The sequence below is a fragment of the Chiloscyllium plagiosum genome, unplaced genomic scaffold, assembly GCF_037043375.1.
Source record: "Chiloscyllium plagiosum isolate Xiang-an unplaced genomic scaffold, Cpla_swu_hap1 HiC_scaffold_2, whole genome shotgun sequence".
Classification (NCBI taxonomy): domain Eukaryota; kingdom Metazoa; phylum Chordata; class Chondrichthyes; order Orectolobiformes; family Hemiscylliidae; genus Chiloscyllium; species Chiloscyllium plagiosum.
Genome location: NW_028270140.1, coordinates 127,013,668 through 127,032,011, shown reverse-complemented (window position 1 = coordinate 127,032,011; position 18,344 = coordinate 127,013,668). Strand labels below are relative to the sequence as shown.

The 18,344-nt window shown below is 40.9% G+C and overlaps 1 pseudogene; it reads right to left on the bottom strand.

Annotated features, from left to right (window-relative positions):
• Positions 1-17,874: 17,874 nt before the first annotated feature.
• On the bottom strand, positions 17,875-17,972 carry LOC122539749 (U6 spliceosomal RNA; annotated as a pseudogene).
• Between the last annotated feature and the right edge of the window lie 372 nt (positions 17,973-18,344).

The window sequence follows — 18,344 nt, the reverse complement described above, 5'->3', positions numbered from 1 at the left end:
ATATTGCATGCAATTCTGGTTTCCTTCCTATCGGAAAGATGTTATGAAACTTGAAAGGGTTCAGAAAAGATTTACAAGGATGTTGCCAGGGTTGGAGGATTTGAGCTTTCGGGAGAGGCTGAACAGGCTGGGGCTGTTTTCCATGGAGCGTCGGAGGCTGAGGAGTGACCTTATAGAGGTTTACAAAATTATGAGGGGCATGGATAGGATAAATACACAAAGTATTTTCCCTAGGTTTGGGGAGTCCAGAACTAGAGGGCATAGGTTTAGGGTGAGAGGGGAAAGATATAAAAGAGACCTGAGGGCAACTTTTTCACGCAGAGGATGGTACGTGTATGGAATGAGCTGCCAGAGGAAGTGGTGGAGGCTGGTACAATTGCAACATTTAAGAGGCATTTGGATGGGTATATGAATAGGAAGGGTTTGGAGGGATATGGACCGGGTGCTGGCAGGTGGGACTAGTTTGGGTTGGGATATCTGGTCGGCATGGACGGGTTGGAGCGAAGGGTCTGTTTCCATGCTGTACATCGCTATGACTCTATGACTAAGTTGTTCCTTTTTTTAATAACTGGATTTTCTGATGGGAAATTTTGTGGATGTTCTTTGTTGTCTCACCCTTTTATTTGTTTGTTCTGTTTCTCTCTTGGTCACAAGTCGGGGTGACATGAAGCAAGGGATGGGTGGAGTGCTCATCCTGACTATCTTTTTTCTGTTGATTTAAGGATCATCTCCTTGGTTTTATTTTTCTGGCCTAAGTCTGGGGCACAGTCTGGGTTTGAAGGAGCTGTGAAGGAGGGGATAGGTAGGAGGAGTGCCCCCTATGTGCAGGGGGAGGTGTCTTCCATTCAAGATTTTATAGTTAGTTTTCTTTGTAGCTTTTTGGTAGTAATAGTTGTTTATAGTTATGATAGAGTAGTTTTTGTATATATAATTCTTCAACTCTATGAGTCTTTATTTACTTGTGCTCGGCACTTTGTAAGCAGGGTTCTCCCTCTGAGGGGTTCAAGTGTCTCTGAAAGGGGATATGGCTAAGTGTCTTATTAAGTGGTGCACCTGGAACATCAAGGAAAGTCATTCACCTGTTAAAAGGAAAAAAGTGCTTTCTAGCCTTAGGAGGGAAAGGGTTGATTTTGCTTTGATGCAGGAAACCCATCTTAATGATGGAAAACACATGAAATTACAACAGGGTGGTTATGACTGGGTATTCTTTTCATCCTTTACTACTAAAAGTAGGGGAGTGGCAGTACTTATCCAGAAAAATCCTGATATGGGCCGGGTGTTGGCAGGTGGGACTAGATTGGGTTGGGATATCTGGTCGGCGTGGGCAGGTTGGACTGAAGGGTCTATTTCCATGTTGTACATTTCTATGACTCTTTCTCTTATGTGATTTACAGATTAATGACCTGCAACCCATTCTACATGGTGAAAGACATAACAGCAATCTAGGTTTGATCAATATATAGTATCAGTTGCATGCATGACACTAATCTTTAGCTATAAATTCTATGTCTTATGATCCTGCTTCACAGTTACTTGATGAAGGAGCTGCGCTCTGAGAGCTAGTGCTTCCAAATAAACCTGTTGGACTATAACCTGATGTTGTGACATTTTTAACTTCATCCACCTCAGTCCAACACGGGCACATCTACATTCTGAACTAAGACATGACTTAACCTCAAGTTACAAGATTTATGATCTTACTTAAGGATGCCCTACACTGGAGGACTGAATAAAGGAGTTCAAATCTAAAATACAACCAAACAGTGTAATTGAGGAAATTAAGCCCAGGAAAAGAACTCAGTTATTTTACAAGTATATTTAGAATAAAAGGATAATTAGTGAAAGTTATAACAGTAAATTGTACATGGAACTGCAGAATGCAGTTAGGGTTCTAAATGAATACTTCGTGCTGGTGTTCACTAGTGAGAGGGACAATGCGAGTATAGAAATCAGGGAAAAGACTGTGATATACTTAAAGAAATTAGTACATGCAGGGTAGGTTCTGAGTGGGCTGGCAGGCTTACAAATGAATAAAACACCCAAGACTGGATTAAATGTATCCCAGGCTGTTGATTGAGGCAAGGCTTGAAATAGCAGGGGCATTTGGCAAAAAATTTCAGTTCCCCTATGGCCAGAATAGAAGTGGCTGGAAGACTGCCTATGTAGTGCTGTTATTCACGAAGGGAGGTATTGGTAAACCAGGAAACTGCAAACCAGTCAGTCTAATCTCGAAGGTGGAGTAACTTTTGGAAGCAAGTCTGAGGGACAAGATGATTCTGCAGTTGGAGATGCAGGGTTTAATGAAGAGCAGTCAGTATGGTTTTGTTAAGGGGAGATAGTGTCTGACCAACTTAATTGAATTTTTTTAAATGACCAGGTGTGTAGAAGAGGGCAACGATTTGATGTACTCTACTTGGATTTCAGCAAGGCTTTTTGATAAGGTCCTGCATGGGAGACTGATGGTCATCGTAAGACCCTATGGGATCCAAGGAAAGTTGACAAATTATTTTCAGAAGGGTCCCGCAGGAATCTGTGAGGCCCAATCTATTTGTGGTATATATAAATTATTTAGATTTGAATGTAGGAAGGTTGATCAGTAACAAGATGAGACAAAACTTGTTAGGGTGGGAGAGAGGAGGATATCCTTAAATTTCAGGATAATGTAAATAGGCTGGTCAGATGGTCTGATCAGTGACAAATGGAATTCAGTCTAGATACACTTGGGCAGAAAGAACAAGGCAAGGGAATAAATGATGAAAGGTATAACCCTGGGGAGCACTGAGGATCACGAGTCCTTGATGTACATGTCCATCAGTCCAGGGGCCAGGTAGATAAAGTTGTTAAGAAGGCGTATGGGATACTTGTCCTTACTAGCCAAGGCATAGAGTTCAAGAGCAGGGAGGTTATGTCAGAACTGCATAAAACATTGTGTATTCTCATGAAAGCGATGTACATTTGTGGCATCTTTTCATAGAATCCCTCCAACTTGGAAGCAGGACATTCAGCCCATTATTTCCACATCGGCCCACCGAAGAGCATCCCACCTCCCTATCCAATCTCTGTAACCCTGCATTCATCATGGCCAGAAAGTTTAATCTGCATATTTTTGGACTGTAGGAGGAAACCCACACAGATACGGGGTGAATGTGCAAACTCCACGCAGGCAGTTTCCCAAGGGTGGAATTGAATCAGTGTCCCTGGTGCTGTGAGGCAGTAATACAAACCACTTTCTTTTATTCATTTCCCTTATTCTTGTACTCTATATTCTTTGCAATAAATAGTAACATGATGTTGACCTTCATAATCATTGCTGTACCTGCATACCTTAACTTTCTGACTTTCTTGTACAAGCATTTGTAAGTTGTAGGCCTTTTAAATAAAAGTTTGTGTTTCTTTTCCTATAACCAAAGTGAATACCATCACAGAGCCATCTGCCATCTTATCGCATGCATTTTTGCCATATTTATGGCTACAGACTTGCTTAGTGCTCATTCACAAATCCTCCATGTTAATTTATTACCTCCTCCTCCTATTCCATGAGCCCTTTGTCTTTTGTGTGGTACCTTATCAAATGGAGTTTAGATGGATTATACTTGCATTTGTACTCATTCCCATTTTGTCCACTATACCAGCTACATTCTTTTGAAAAAAAACTCCGTCCATTTGTTAATCCTTTGGTAGAATCACGATTTGTATGACCATGCAAAATATTAGACTAAATTGGCTCATTCCCACACTACAGAGAATATCTGTTCTCTGCAGAAATGTATAATTCTAGGAAATATGTATCATAACATTTGAAATGTTTTATTTTTGTCAGAGAGTTAAAAATAGTATAGAATTTAGCTTTTCTCTTACAACAGGTTATTTCACTGACAGGAAGAATGTGATTTTAAGAGACAAGTGGCTATGTAAAGCTTAGCTGTTTAAAATGGGGCCTAGAGAAATAGAGAAAACAGAGCTCAGCTGACCTAGCAAGTTATCAGCCCACTGTCGTCCGCTGCAGTCGATACTGCTATACCTGATGGAACTCCTAAGCCATAGCAGATGATGCTTTACACAGAGTTGGCCACCGCAGTGCAAAGCATTGTCTTTTGAGCAGAAGACTGCAAATGGGGAAGAAGTATGTGTGATCACACGGATCACCTCTTCAATTTTCAATGGTTTTAAATTAGCTATGTCAGTTTTAACTTGAAATCTTTACATCTGTGGCAGATGCTACGTTTGCACTGCTGACTATAAGCAAGCACATTCATTAGGTTAGATAAAAGATAAATGTTATCTGTTAAGTTTTGTGCAGATGTCAGGTTGTGCTGACACCAACCAGGGAAGGCATACTTTACAGAACTGATCAAATTAAATAACTCTCTTTATTCAGTTCAGAGTTCATGCTTGACATGGATTAAAAGATTTGACGCAGTTATACCATTGTGTTGATATTCAGTAGCAAATTCTGCCTAGTCTACAGAGTAAGGAAGTTGTACTGTTTTTCTCCACATTCATAAATGAAAATATGGAACATAGATAAAAATTTGATCTTGCACGTCTGAAAATTGGTAATAGGGAATGTCCATATTTAAATAAATTTGATAACATCTTATTCTCGTAATGAAATACTAAGCACCTCCATATCATGACACACCATGGTTTCCTTCATCCGTTCTGCATACGTTTAAATGAGATTTTAGTTTTCTTGAGAGAAGCTAAACTCTGAAGACAATCGTTTAAAGAAAATGTTTTATTCTAAAGAGTTTAATGCCACACTGATTTTCCTCATCAATATAAGTCAATGTTTATCTCCTTTTTGAAGGTCAATTACCTTTGTAGACTGCTTGGTGACCCAACTCTCGATTACTCCTCAATCTTTCTTCATGACATTATTGGGGATTTCCACTGATCTGTCTTAGAAATGAAGAACGTTCTGTAATTAATTAGGATTAGAACAAAGCCAGTCTATCATCCTCACTGGACAAATTAAATCATTGTTTCCTGGTGGATTACTTCATTTTACCAGGGTGTGTTTTTGTCAGTACAAAGATTCCTTTCTATAGCCAATTTCTCAACACTCAAAGTTTCATAATTCCATTATGCCTTTTATGCCTTTGCATTTAAGAAACATCCTTCACTATGTTGAGCCACTGTACTTTCTTAGGGTAGATAGTTAGTGTATCTATTATCATGGCAATATATTACCCAAACCTTTGTTACTTGAAACTGCAACTGTCTCGTGCTGAATTACAATTCCAAGTGTAGGGTTCAAACCCAGGTTGGCAGAAAACAGATTTCCTCTACCAAGATGCTCTTGACAATTAGTACTCAAATCTTTGTTGACATTCAGAGGCAATTTATAAGCATAAATAATTAATGATCTATCAATTAGCATGAAAAAGCTACAAATCCATACTACCAAATTTGTGGCATTTACACGAGATACATCCTGAAGATCAGATTCACTGACCATCGAAGCAGAGAAGCAATTTTATCACAATTTAAATGTGACAGGCCGATAGAGTTTAACTGCTAATATATGCTCATGCCAACAAGAAATTGTCTCAATGTGTTAGATGAATATACATTGAGAGATTCAGACTACATACCACAATTAAAATTCAATGGAATAAAACAGGTAAAAGGCTGGAGATTGGTAAAGATTTAGCCTGATAAAAACAGGGTAGCAGTCAGAGAAAAATTATGATTCTGAAGACGCCAAATGAGACGGAAAGATCACCAGAGAGAGAGTTAAAGGGAATTCCCCACAGGTGGGGGGGGAGTGGGACATCAACATCTTCAATACATATGGTGTTCATTTCCCTCGATTTATTTCTGTAGTTGATGGAATGAAAACCATAATTTATGATGCTTCAAAAACAAAGTTATCATTTTATACATGAATGCCAAAGTAATTTTCCTATTATGTGATGACATGTTGCTTTGTGTGTGATTTGATGCAATTCTCCAACATGAATTTGTTATAAAAGCATGTTCACAGTGAATCAACAGTAAAGCATGGAAATTCTCAAAACTCACTAAGCATGGAGATTACATGACTGAATCACAGCTGGGTTTTATGTAAAGCGCAGTGATGACATCTAGGTGGATCATTTTCTGAGAGAGTTTCTGCTTAACAAGCTAATTACACCATTGATTGTATTTTCTAACCAGAAAACCATCCAGATTCCTCTAGCACATTGCATTGAGGTATTGCATTTGTGTAACAGAAACAAGGACAGGACTTATACAATGAATGGTAGAGCCTTAGGTAGTGTTGTAGAGACCTCGCAGTTCAAATACATAATTCTTTGAAATTTGTATCGCAGGTAGACAGGGTGGCTAACAAGGCATTTAACATGCTTGCCTTCATTGCCTTTGAGTATAGGAATTGGGACATCATATTGAGGTTGTACAGAACATTAGTGAGGCTTCTTCAGTGTGCAGTTCTGGTCACGCTGTTATAGGAAGGCTATTATTAAACTGGAGAGCGTTCTGAAATGATTTACCAGAATGTTACCAGGAATGGGGGGGGTTTGAGATCTAATAATAGACTGACAAGAATGGGACTGTCGGAGGTTGAGGGGTGACCTTATTGAGGTTTATAAAATCATGAGGGGCATTGATAGGATGAATGACAAGGGTCTTTTCCCTAGTGTGGGTGAGTTTAGATCTAGGTGGCATGTTTTAAAGGTGAGAGGATAAAGATTTAAAAAGGACAAAGAGTCAACTTTTTACACATGGAGTGGTTCATGTGTGGCATGTACTGCCAGAGAAAGTGTGGCTGCAGGTACAGTTGGAATATTTAAAATATGTCTGTATGACGATTACACATCAATGGATAATTCAGTCCAATTAATCTGTGTTATTTTCAATGAGTTACTCCATCTAATAAGTTTACAATGATGGCCTCTCTTGTGGTGTAGTGGTAGAGTCTCTATCCCTGGATCAAGGGGCCTGGGTTCAAGTCCCATCCTCTCCAGGGGTGTGTGATAACATCTCCGAACCGGCTTCCTTAGAAAAATAGGTTAAATTTAAAAAAAATAAGCTTGCAATGCAACTGGAGCATATCTCATTGTATAATTCTTGCCACCTCCTGAAAAGACTTCAGGAACAGTTGAGCATGTGTCCTTGACCACAGAGTAATGGCTAACCAGTGACAAATCACCATGACTGGTACTGTGTATGTGCGAATAGTGCTCCCCTGGGGTTGTGACACAAATGAATACAGCCCGCAGCCAAAGGATTCCCAAAATCTTTTCCTGTTTCTATGCATTCATGTTAAAGCTGCAGATTGATAAATTACAAACTCTGCTTCAGTGTTTTTCCAATGAGCTAACGGTGACAAAGAATTCTGAAACCAATACATACATAAAGACACTATCCTAATCTCTCCAACTCGATTTTGGTTATCTTAGGTTAGTAACCTAAAATAAACAGGGGAATTGAAACATTAAAGCAGGGCACAGGCAAGTCTTTTGAACATAACATGGTACCAGTCCCCTGATATAACCAACAAATGTCTCCTAGGTTTTATAGTACACTAAGTTACCACAACCATTTTGGTTGTACTTTCTTAGCTATTCAAATAAATGGTTCCGGGTTGCAATTGATTTATTCTTGATATTCCACCTCATAAAGCTTTGAAGGGACAACAACTAAAAACACATTTCAAAGATAAAAATTATGTAAGGGCATAACAAAAAAAATTGAGTCAATTTATTGCTGAAATTGATATTCAAAGCTGAAGTCCTTTGGTTTAAAATATATAATGAATATTTCAGAGATTCAAAACTGGAAGAACATCCAAAAACAGCTTGATAGAATCCAGGAAGCATATTTCCAAAACACACTATTTTGCTTTAAATCTTCTTTATGGTGCAAAATTGGTACACATGTTCAGTGCACAGTAGTGGGTACTCAATCTTACATGAAAACAGCCTTCCTGAAAGTCAGGATGGTGCAAATTGTTACTGTGCCATGTCGTAAAGGCTCTTACTTTCAGAATTAAGTTGTGTTTCTGTTTTGAAATGTGTATGCTAAACCGTAGGAACTTTTCAATCTGTGAAAAAAGTGAAGAAACTGCATAGTATTGTTGCAATAACAGGAAATGACTATTTCCTCCAAAGAAGTTACTATAAATATGTGTATGTCTGGCACACATTTGGCTCACTTACAGCACCTATTCCTTAGTCCCAAGTTATTGAACAAAGCACATTTGGTTCAGAGTTGTGATTTCGGAAAAGATGTCTGCTATTGATTTGATCTGGCTTACATGTTACCCCAGGCCCACAATTCCAAACTGCCCTCTGAATTGTCCAAGACCTGAGGGATAGATAACAAACGCTGGCCACATTTACAATTCCTGCATACTGTGAAAAAATAAAAGAGTAAAGAACAATATACTATAAAATGCACAATGTGTTGCACAGCATTATATACAATCCCTACATTTGGCCGATCGAGTCTACACCAACCCTCTGAAAAGCATCCCACCCAGACCCACCCATTATTTGCCATGGCTAACCCACCTATTGCTGGAGACTATGGGCAATTTAGCATGGCCAATCCATCTAGCATGCACAACTTTGGACTGTGGGAGGAAAACCATGCAGACATGGGTAGAACATGCAAACACCACACAGATCATTGCCCAAGGATGGAATCAAACCCAGGTCCCTGGCACTGTCGGGCAGCAGTGCTAACCACAGAGCCACCATGCCAACCTGTGTTCTGTAATGTTTGAGTCCTATATAGTTTTATCACATGCATTCTAGAAATATTCAAGGAGAATCTAGAAATACAGTTAGTATGTATGTAGAGTCTTATACAGCATGCAAACAGATTCTTCAGACCAACTTGTCCACACCGATCAGATATCCAAGACTGATCTAGTCCCATTTACCAGCATTTGGCCCATATCTCTCAAAATACTTCCTGTTCATATACCCATCCAGATGCCTTGTAAATGCTGCAATAGTACTATCCTCCACCACTTCCTCTGGCAGCTCATTCCATACACATACCACCCTCTGCGTGAGAAAGTTGCCCCTTCGGTCTCTTTTATATCTTTCCCCTCTCACCCTAAACCTATGCCCTCTAGTTCTGGATGCTCCCCCATCTCTCTTTCCCCTCCCCATTCCATGCCCCTTATGAACAAAGAACAAAGAACAAAGAAAATTTACAGCCCAGGAACAGGCCCTTCGTTCCTCCAAGCCTGAGCCAATCCAAATGTACTGACTAAACCTGTCGGTCAATTCCTAAGTATCTGTATCCATCTGCTCCCCACCTACTCATGCATTTATCCAGACGCATCTGAAATGGATCTACCGTGCCTGCCTCTACCACCTCTGCTGGCAACACGTTCCAGGCACCCACCACCCTCTGTGTGAAGTACTTGCCACGTGTATCCCCCTTAAACTTTCCACCTCTCACCTTGAAAGCGTGACCTCTCGTTATTGAATCCTTCACCCTGGGAAAAAGCTTGTCTCTATCTATCCTGTCTATACCCTTCATGATTTTGTAAACCTCAATCAGGCCCCCCCTCAATCTCCTTTTCTCTAGTGAAAGTAAACCTAACCTACTCAACCTTTCTTCATAGCTAGCACCTTCCATACTGGGCAACATCCTCGTAAACCTTCTCTGCATCCTCTCCAAAGTGTCCACATCCTTTTGGTAATATGGCAACCAGAACTGTACTCAGTATTCTAAATGCGGCCGAACCAATGTCCTGTACAATTTTAACATGATTTGCCTGCTCTTATACTCAATACCCCGTCCGATGACTGTATGCCTTCTTGATCACTCTATCCACCTGTGCAGCAACCATCAAGGTACAATGTACCTGCACTCCCAGACCTCTCTGCCCATCAACTTTTCCCAAGGCTCTTCCATTCATTGTATAATTCACTCTAGAATTAGACTTGCCTAAATGCATCACCTTGAAAACCATCTGCCACTTTTCCGCCCAACTCTCTAGTCTATGTATATCCTCCTGTATTCTCTGACAGTCTCTAATGCTTTCTGCTATTCCACCAATCTTCGTGTCATCTGCAAACTTGCTGATCATACCAACAGTGCCCTCTTCTAGATCATTTATGTATGTTACAAACAACAGTGGCCCCAATACTGACCCCTTTGGACACCACTGTTCACCTTTCTCCATTTCGAGAAACTCCCTTCAGCTACTACTCGGTCTCCTGTTGCTCAACCAGTTCTTTATCCACCTAGCTAGAACAGTCTGCACACCATGTGACTTCACTTTCTCCATTAGTCTATAATGGGGAACCTTATCAAACCCCTTACTAAAGTCCATATTTATGACATCAACAGCCCTTCCTTCACCTAACAACTTGGTCACTTCCTCGAAGAACTCTATTAAGTTGGTAAGGCACGATCTCCCCATGCACAAAACCATGTTGCCTATCATTGATAAGCTCATTCTTTTCTAAATATAAATAGATCCTATCCCTCAGTACCCTCTCCAGCAACTTCCCCAAAACCGACGTCAGGCTCACTGGTCTGTAGTTACCCGGAATATCCCTACTAACCTTCTTGTACAGGGGACAACATGAGCAACCTTCCAGTCCTCCGGCATCTCACCTGTATTTAAGGATGCCACAAGGATATCTGTCAGGGCCCCAGCTATTTCCTCTCTCGCCTCCCTCAGCAACCTGGGATAGATCCCATCCGGTCCTGGGGATTTGTCTACCTTAATAACCTCTAGCCGACCCAACACATCTTCCCTTCTTATGCCAAAGTGATCCAGACTAATCAAACTTCTATCACTAATCTCAAGATTCATCATGTTCCTCTCCTCAGTGAACACTGATGCAAAGTAATCATTCAGAATCTCACCCATTCTCTCCGGTTCGACACACAGCCTTCCTTCATTATCCTTTAGTGGACCAATCCTTTCTCTAGTTACCCGCTTGCTTCTTGTATAAGAATAAAATGCTTTGGGATTTTCCTTAATTCTGCTTGCTAAAGCTATTTCATGACTCCTTTTAGCCCGCTTGATTCCTTGTTTAAGACTTGTCCTACTCTTCCGATATTCCTCCAGGGCCCGTTCTGTTCTCAGCCGCCTAGACCTTATGTACGCTTTCCTTTTCCTCTTGGCTAGTCATACAATTTCTTCTGTCATCCACAGTTCACGAATTTTGCCCTTCCTATCCTTTGCCTTCAACGGGACATGCTTATCCTGCACTATCTTTAACCTAACTTTGAAAGCCTCCCACATCTCAAATGTGGACTTCCCTTCAAATGCCTGTGTCCAATTCACATTTCCCAGCTCCTGTCTAATTTTGATATAATTGGCCTTGGTCCAGGGTAGTACTCTTCCCTTAGGACCACTCTCATCTTTATCTATGAGTATTATAAAACTTACAGAATTGTGGTCACTCTTTCCCACCGCAACTTCTACCACCTGTCCTGGCTCGTTCCCCAGTACCAGATCCAATACGGCCCCTTCCCTCGTCGGACTATTGACATACTGCTCGAGAAAACTCTCCTGGATGCTTTGTACAAATTCTACTCCATCCAGACCTCTGACGCTAAGTATATCCCAGTCAATGTTGGGAAAATTAAAATCTCCCATCACCTCTACCCTATTGCCTCAATATCTATTCATAATATGTTTACCTATTTGTTCTTCTACCTCACATGCACTGTTGGGAGGTCTGTAATACAGCCCCAACAATGTAACTGCACCCTTCTTATTTCTCAGCTCCATCCATAATGCCTCACTACCCAAGACCGCCATAGTGTCCTCCTTTCGCACAGCCGTGATATCATCCCTGACCAACAATGATTTTATAAACTTCTATAAGGGCACCCCTCAGCCTCTGCCACTCCAGGCAAAATTGCTCTCTGAACCTATAATTTCTTTTTAATCTGGAAACTAGCTGTTAAAATTACTTAATTTTTTTAGATTTGGAGTTGTGTAGACGCATTACAACATCACTGCTTTTGCTCTACTGCTTTGATTGAACTTCTTCTCACTATCCCTCTCGTTTTGTACCCATCAGTCATGTAACAGTGAAAGTTGCATTAAGATTTGTCGCACTACTCTCCACTCTCTGTGTCAAGTTGTTCCCCTGAGCCCGTCTGTCTTGCTGAGATGATCCATCTGTATCACCAATTGCTGCACTTTTGCAATGAGAAGCATGTTGTGTATTTACAGAATATTCCCTATTATAGCAAACAAGCTAATGGTTTATATTTGAATTTTATATGGTTATAAGTTAATGTCACTTTCCAAGCACAATTGGCATTAGTCTAGTTTTAACTGAGTGCTTTCTGCTAAAATTTCAGAAGCACATTGACAGATCAATTGCTGCAAGGACTTCAATGGTTCAAGAAGGCAATCCACATTTAACTAGGAATGGGCAATAAATGCTGGCCTCGCTACTGCCCTCCACCATGTCCCACGGACAATTAGGTTTTTTAAAAAAACAAAGGTATTCAAGAGAAATGGAATCAATGGAGGAACATGGAGTTATGATTAATCAGGATTTCATTCCATTGTGGAACAGCTACGAGGGGCTGAATGGCTTCGTGTGAGATAACGAGAATCCAGAGAAAGTATATTCCTGTCAGGGTGAAAGGGAAGGCTGGTAGGTATAGGGAATGCTGGATGATTAAAGAAATTGAGGGTTTGGTTAAGAAAAGAAGGAAGCATATGTCAGGTATAGACAGGAGAGATCGAGTGAATCCTTAGAAGAGTATAAACGAAGTAGGAGTATACTTAAGAGGGAAATCAGGAGGGCAAAAAGGGGACATGAGATAGCGTTGCCAAATAGAATTAAGGAGAATCCAAAGGGCTTTTACAAATATATTAAGGACAAAAGGGTATCTTGGGAGAGAATAGGGCCCCTCAAAGATCAGCAAGGCGGCCTTTGTGTGGAGCCACAGAAAATGAGGGAGATACTAAATGAATATTTTGCATCAGTATTTAGTGTGGAAAAGGATATGGAAGATATAGACTGTAGGGAAATAGATGGTGACATCTTGCAAAGTGTCCAGATTACAGAGGAGTAAGTGCTGGATGTCTTGAAATGGTTAAAGGTGGATAAATCCCCAGAACCTGATCAGGTGTACCCGAGAACTCTGTGGGAAGCTAGAGAAGTGATTGCTGGGCCTCTTGCTGAGATATTTGTATTATCGATAGTCACAGGCGAGGTACCGGAAGACTGGAGGTTGGCAAACGTGGTGCCAATGTTTAAGCAGGGGGGTAAAGACAAGCCAGGGAATTATAGACCGGTGAGCCTGACCTCAATGGTAGGCAAGTTGTTGGAGGGAATCCTGAGGGACAGGATATACATGTATTTGAAAAGGCAAGGACTGATTATGGATAGTCAACATGGCTTTGTGCGTGGGAAGTCATGTCTCACAAACTTGATTGAGTGTTTTGAAGAAGTAACAAAGAAGATTGATGAGGGCAGAGTGATAGATGTGATCTATATGGACTTCAGTAAGGTGTTCGACAAAGTTCTGCATGGGAGACTGATTAGCAAGGTTAGATATCATGGAATACAGGAAGAACTAGCCATTTGGATACAGAACAGGTAGAAGACAGAGGGTGTTGGCGGAGGGTTGATTTTCAGACTGAAAGCCTGTGACCAGTGCAGTGCCACAAAGATTGGTGCTGGGTTCTCTAATGGCCAATGGGCTGAGAAGTGGCAGATGGAGATTAATTCAGACAAATGCGAGGTGCTGCATTTTGGGAAAGCAAATCTTAGCAGGACTTATGCACTTAATGGTAAGGTCCTCGGGAGTGTTGCTGAACAAAGAGACCTTGGAGTGCAGGTTCATGGCTCCTTGAAAGTGGAGTCACAGATAGATAGGATAGTGAAGAAGGTGTTTGGTATGCTTTCCTTTATTGGTCAGAGTATTGAGTATAGGAGTTGGGAGGTCATGTTGCGGCTGTACAGGACATTGGTTAGGCCACTGTTGGAATATTGTGTGCAATTGTGGTCTCCTTCCTATCGGAAAGATGTTGTGAAACTTGAAAGCGTTCAGAAAAAATTTACAGGGATGTTGCCAGGGTTGGAGGATTTGAGCTATAGGGAGAGGCTGAACAGGCTGGGGCTGTTTTCCATGGAGCGTCGGAGGCTGAGGGGTGACCTTATAGAAGTTTACAAAATTATGAGGGGCGTGGATAGGGTAAATAGACAAAGTCTTTTCCCTGTGGTCGGGGAGTCCAGAACTAGAGGGCATAGGTTTATGGTGAGAGGGGAAAGATATAAAAGAGATCTAAGGGGCAACGTTTTCACACAGAGAGTGGTACGTGTATGGAATGAGCTGCCAGAGGAAGTGGTGGAGGCTGGTACAGTTGCATCATTTAAGAGGCATTTGGATGGGTATATGAATAGGAAGGGTTTGGATGGATATGGGCTGGGTGCTGGCATGTGGGACTAGATTGGGTTGGGATAGCTAGTCGGCATGGATGGGTTGGACCGAAGAGTCTGTTTCCATGCTGTACATCTCTATGACTCTATGACTCTATGACGTTTCCAATGATTGTCTCAAAGACAGCCATGAGTTCTCACATTATTGTAGAAAAGAATGAAGTGTTGGGGAGGGGGATTAAAGAATATTAAAGAACATTACTAAAGAAAAGATGCTGAGGGTTTTCTTTGATGCTGTCTTAGTGAACAGTATTAACAAATGAGATGGAGTCACTAAATTTGTATGCCAAAGAGTTAGCATGTTCCGATCCTAGACCAGATCCCTGTTCCAGTTCAGGACCAGTAAAGGTTTGTTTAGCAATAGGGTAAATTTGAAATCCTGGATACTTTGTTTATAAACAAATTATATTGTACAAATTCAGAAAGGCATAACAATTTACAATATCTGTTTTATTCTCTAGCATCTAGAGTTATCTGATAGAAATGTGCAATAACAAAATATGTGGTCAAACACGCCATACTGGATATTAGTAATCACAGTGAGTCCGAAAAATCTTCCTGATATTGTTTTTCTTTTCCTGAGGGATTTCAACTCTTTCATTCCAAAGATCCATCCTCTGAATTTGCTCTGACTTGGACTGCCTCAGTGACTGCTCACCTCCCAGTTATTAAATCCCTTGCCCAAGATTTCTGAGCCTGCACTCTAGCACTGACCCTCAGACATGATTCCAAGCCTTTAGCTAGTCTGAGCAGAATACTACTGTTCAAAAGGTCTGCCTTTGTCACAGCAGCCAGCAGCACAGAGCTAGTAATGTTCTACCACCACCTGATGCCTTCTTCTGAGCCTCAGCTGAACTGGCTGGCTTGCTGAGCTTCTCCTTAACCCTCATGCCATGTCTTAGATTCTTTTGACAGCTTCCACGATCTCTGCAAGCCCTAACTGCCCAGCACCTGCTAATAGCAGAATGTTTTTAGTTTCGTCCTCCAGTCTTCAACGTTTTATGGTTCTGTTTATCAAGGGCCCTTTACATGGTGCCATTCTGAATTCTGTCGTTGTTGCTTTCACACCATTCCACATGCAGGCATCTTTGAGCTGAAACAACTGTAAACGCTAAACAAAACATGCTGTCACGTTGCCAGGATCTGTCAGCTTTGGCATCTACCTGGAACCAAGGTAAGTTGGATTTTTGTAACAAACCTAGACGTAAATGCTTCAGGAAGTCTTTCAAAAAGAGATCAACAGAAATCTGCAATGTGTCAATCAATGCACAGCTACATTTTCTCATGAATAGTTGAATCACTTTCAGTCTTGGAATATCAATTACTGAGCAATAAACTGAAAAATGAATTGTGTGCCTGCTGGGAAACTACTTTGTAAGATTCTACCAACAAAACAAGGGCTGTTGCTCCATCCAAATTTTAATAATTGATTAGTTGGATTTTTTTCCTGGAGACTTAGGTCTGTCACCCAGACCTACACAATGGCTTCTTACTTCCTTGCTTTGAAAATCACTGAATCATAGTGGTGTGAGTTAAATGCTAAGTGACAGAAATTGCTAACTTTTAAGATATTCTTTAACCCTACTGAATTTTAATCTCTTTTACATGCTGGTGAAACTGAAGAGTTACATTCAGGATGTTCTTTCTGTTGTTACAATTCTCATACAGAAAGCTTTTAAGAAGAGCTAGTAATTTCCCAGTGACTGACATAAAGAAACTGTACAAGATTTCACCTTTTAAAATTTTAACTCCAACAAAAATCAACATTTGACTGAACATTACTAAGCAGGTAATGAGTAAACTAAACTATAAATGTGGCATTTTTTCTCAACATCTTAACCAAAAGCCTCAAGTCACATTTTTACATCACATTGCATTTTTATCAGAAAGGTAATCATAGAGTATACAACACAGAAACAGACCCTTCGGTCCAACTTGTCCATGCCGACCAGATACCCTATATACAGCTAATCCCATTTGCTAGCATTTGGCCCATATCCCTCCAAACCCTTCCTATTCATATACCCATTTAGATGCATTTTAAATATTGCAATTGTACCAGCCTCCACCACTTCCTCTGGCAGCTCATTCCATACACGTCCCACCGTCTGCTTGAAAAGGTTTGCCCCTTAGGTCCCTTTTATATCTTTTCCCTCTCACCTTAAGCATGTGCCCTCCAGTTTTGGACTTACTCACTCCAGGAAGAAGACCTTGCCTATATACCCTGTCCAAGCCTCTCATGATTTTATGAACCTCTTTCACTATCCTATCTACCCGTGACTCCACTTTCAAGGAACTATGAACCTGTCCTGTAAGATCTGTTTATTTAGCAGCACTCCCATGACCTTACCATTGGGCGTATAAATTTCTACAGACTCCCTTCTCCCTGCTGTACTGATGCAAATCTTCCTGCGTCTTCAGTCAGTCTTCCTGAGTATTATCTGGGCGAAGAACATTCTCATCTCAGTCCTAAGTGGTTGACCCCAAATTCTTAGATGATGACTCCTGGTTCTGGACTCCCTGGTCATCACGTGCATATTGCCTTTACCCTGTCTAGTCCTGTTAGAATTTTATAGGTTGCTATGACATTCCCCTCCTTCTTCTAAACATCAGTGAATATAATCCTAAACTATCCAGTCTCTCTTCCTACATCATCCAGGAAATAGTCTGATAAAACGTTGGTGCACCCCTTCCATAACCAGAATATCCTTCCTCAGATATAGAGTCTGAAACTCCACACAATACTCCAGATGCTGTGTCACCAAGCCCTTGTGTAATTACTGCAAGCCATCCCTGCTCCTGTCCTGAATCTCTCGCTATGAAGGCCAACATACCATTTGCCTTCTTCACTACCTGCTGCATCTGCATATTAACTATCAGCGAAGGTGTACAGAACACCCAGGTCTCGTTATACCTTCCCCATTCAGATAAGCTGCCTCTCTGTTTTTAACCTCACGAGTCCACATTACACCTCATCTGCCATGCATTTTTCTTCTCACTCAACATGTTCAAATCACACAGAAGCAACTCTGCCTCCTCCTCACAGCCTACCCTCCCATCTAGCTTTGTATCCTCTGAAAACTCGGAGATAGTCCTTACTGAAATTATTCATGTTGTGAATAGCTGGGGACCAAGTGCTGATCCTAACAGTTCTCCACTAGTTACTGGCTGCCACTCAGAAGAAGAGGCATTTATTCTTAATCCTTGTTCTCTCTTTGCCAAACAGCTGTCTTTCCATGTCATTACCCCAATTTCATGTGCTTTATTTTAACACGCTAATCTCTTCTATTGGACCTTATTGTAAACTTTCTGAATGTCCAAGTAAGCCACATACACTGGCTCCCGCTTATCAACTCTACTACTTACTCCTGTTTTCTAACCAATCCATCAGAGATACCAAAACACACCTCTGGAGCAAGTAGGACTTGAACTTTCAGTTCAGGGGTAGGGACATTACCACTGCACCTGAAGAGGGCCATAAAATATGGAACGCTTCATGAATTTTCGTGTCAAACAGGGGCCACATTAATCTCCGTATCATTCCAATTTTAGTATATGTGCTACTGAAGCGAACACTATTAATTACATTCTCAAGAAATTCCAGTAGATTTGTTAAGTATGATTTCCCTTTAATAAACCCATGCTGACTCTGCCCAGTCCTGCTACTATTTTCCAGATGCTCTGCTTTTTTTCATCTCCCTATTACTGATGTCAGGTGAACTGGTCTATAATTCCATCTCCTCTGTACATGTCTCTTCACATACCTATAGAAGCTTTTATAGTCAGTATATATGTTTCCTGCAAGCTTCCATTTTCCTCCACTTAATCAATCCTTTTTGCTGAAATCTAAACTGCTCACAATTCTCAGGACTCTGGCTTTCTTTGGCCAATTTGTACACCTATTCCTGGATCTAATACTATCCCTAATTTGCCTTGTTAGCCATGGTC